Source organism: Gavialis gangeticus, unplaced genomic scaffold (assembly GCF_001723915.1).
Source record: "Gavialis gangeticus isolate Ggan-Ray unplaced genomic scaffold, GavGan_comp1, whole genome shotgun sequence".
NCBI lineage: Eukaryota > Metazoa > Chordata > Crocodylia > Gavialidae > Gavialis > Gavialis gangeticus.
Window position 1 is genome coordinate 74,523,005 of NW_017728992.1, and position 2,913 is coordinate 74,525,917.

The following is a 2,913-nucleotide window of genomic DNA, read 5'->3' on the forward strand; positions in this document are numbered from 1 at the left end:
TTGGTGAAAATGTGGGGGAAATATTGCCAAACTTTTTGGAAAGGGGGTTTTGGTCCTTTTTTTTTTTTTTTTTTTTTTTTTTTGGAAGGGGTCACCTTTGCCATGGAAAAAGTAGAACACAGGGGAGCATGGCATCTCAAACTAACTTGTTTAGCGGGACATAAAGTGTCATAGGCCACAGCTGCTTCATCAGATGCAACGAAAGGACTTGCAAAGAGCAGAGGTACTGAATAGAAAGGAATATGGTCACTTTTTAAATACAAGGGATTTAGAAAAGGAGAGTTAAGGAGCACTGCTGAAAAAGGTGAAGGGTTAAACAAAGCAGTTCTTTCATAGAGAGAGATTTGGGTTATAAAAGGTAGCTCAAGTAATGGGATAAGAATTGGGTGCATCTACATGTGCAGTTAAGGTGAAGAAATAAATGTTGGAGTACTTTGAGCCAGAGTGAACTGCTCCTGGGTGCAGCATCTACACATGCACCCAGGACAGCAGCTATATGAGCTGGGCAGAGGATGCCTAGGCCGACAGGGAGCACAGGGGGTCAACCCTGAGCTCCAGGTGGTGGCATCAGGCTGCAGAGGGGCTGGCTGGGACATGAGGGTGCAGAACCTGTGAAGCTAGGTGGCAGTTAGGAGTCTGGCTCCCATCTGGTCACTGTTTACACATGCATTTCAGTGCAGGTAAGTACTTTGCTGTAAGATAATACTGTTCCTGATATTACTATTCTACAGTAGAGTTAATTTGTTTACCATCCCCTAATACCAGTGCACTTGCAGACTGTGAAGTTTTACTGTGGAGCTAATTAGTCAACTCCTGCAGTAAAATGCACGGGTAGATGCACTTCTTGAGACCAGAATAAGCACAATCCAGTCTGTGGACCCCTTGTTACAGAATTTTGTTCATCAAATTTGTTTTTCCTCTAAGACCAGGTTTTTCCCTCATTCAACATGAGGAGGGGGGAGGAGGGTGAGATGGTGTGTGTCTTGTCTTGGATTCAAGTACTGGTTTATTGACCCAGGGTAGGCAGTGGCTCCAGCCTCACTCAGCCCAGGCTGAATCCATGGCTGTAGCTGCTGCCTGGAGTGCTGAGAATAGGAGGTAAGTAGTCTGCTGCAGAGATGTCATTTGAATTTGGGAGGCTGCCTATAAGCCAGGATGGGTTTATCCCGTGTGGCTATCTTGAGGTGTTCATATTTTTTCCAAGAGGGGTTGGAGGTCATTAATGATGTCTTGTGTTCAAACTGGGGGTTGTAGGTGACAGCCAGAAGGATTCTGTCATCCTTGTTACAGGACTGATATAGTGAGAGGTCAGAGTGGGGTCTCAATCTGGCTCTGCTGAGTGGCTATACTTTAGAGATTGTATTGTAAGTGTAGGAATCCTTGCTCCAGATCCCCAAGATGTGGATCCTGGCTGGTGTGATCAGAGCAAATGTGATTGTAACAGAGCTTGGTCAAAGATGACAGATCTAGGGGTATGGTCCCCATGTCCTTTTGGCTTTTGGCCTTCTTCCTAAGACTGTGGATGAAAATTCAAATTAGTTCCAGTTGCTTTGACAGCTTTGTAATGTGAACACTTGTCCTTTGTGACCTAGATTGAAACTACCAAACTGCTGTTAAATGCTAACAGCTTTCTTTCACTATGGACTTCAGCTGAATTTGTTGTATAAACGTTTTACATTTAGAATATAAAACACCAGTAGTTCTGTTTTGTTTAAATGTCATTTCAACTCTTATGGCATTTAACTAAAAATGGTATGTTACACAGAGGAACTAGTGTAACACTGACAGCATAATGAAACTTCTCAAGAAAATATACATTAGTGTAGGCTCTAAAACTGAAACAAATGTAGCTGTCTGTTCTTTATTAAGGGAGCTAATGGGAGAGGGTTTGAGGTAACTGTTTAATAGAACTGTCATGCAGCAACTTGCACCTGGTGAAAGAGTAGTGGTTGACCTACAACAACATTGTTCCTAGTTTAACTCTTAGCAGTTTGTTGGCACTGGATTTATGACCTTGTTTTGGGTGGACCCAAACCCTCAGACCAACCACTACCTCTCCATTTGATAATAGGTGAATTTTATTGATCTACAGTGATAGCAGATCAGAATAATGCAAGCAATTCTATACCTACCAGTCCCAGAGCTGTCAAGGTACATCTGGCCAGTATGTGAGTTCCTCCCTGAGATTCTCTTGAATGCTAGATGTCAGCAGCCTGGAGGTCAAAGACTGAGACCCACCCTTCCAGTAGGGTGGATGAGACAGGCTGGTGGTGTGCCACCTGTCCATGCTTGCCTTGGGTTCCCCTCTCAGGGACCCTTTGCTGCTCTGAAATCCCTCCTTTTGTATCCTTTTTCCTCATCTGATGACTTTTCATCTCTGGGCATTGACTGATTTGGTTTCTGTATGGTCATCATACTGTCCATGTTCTGTCTTGTTAGCATATTCCTTTGTTTCACAAACTCATCACATGCATGCATCCTAATTCAGTTATTTACCAGTTTCCCTGAATTTGGTCCATCTACCAAAACTGGAAATCCCTTGGACTCTGCAGTTTAGCATCTTGACTTGCAGAGCCTCTTATCTCAGTCTGGGTACACTGTTCATGCTATGGAGTGGTACGGCACATATCTTCAATTTCCAAGCCTGTATGTCTGTTTGCTGCTTGCCTGTGTTAGACAGAGTGTGCCCTGAGGGAAACTTTGTCACAAGCAGGCTTTTAGAAATCAGTTGACCCTTGCAATTCCCCATTGACCATTCTTCTAATGCATATCACTTTAACTAAAAGCCAGTTCCCAAAAGCAAACCTCTAAATACTACTTTCTAACCATCAGTGTGGAATCTAGAGAGATACCCAAGAAGAAACTATTTTCCCTTTCATTTGTGCCCGACCCCCCCCCCCCCCCCCTTTTTTT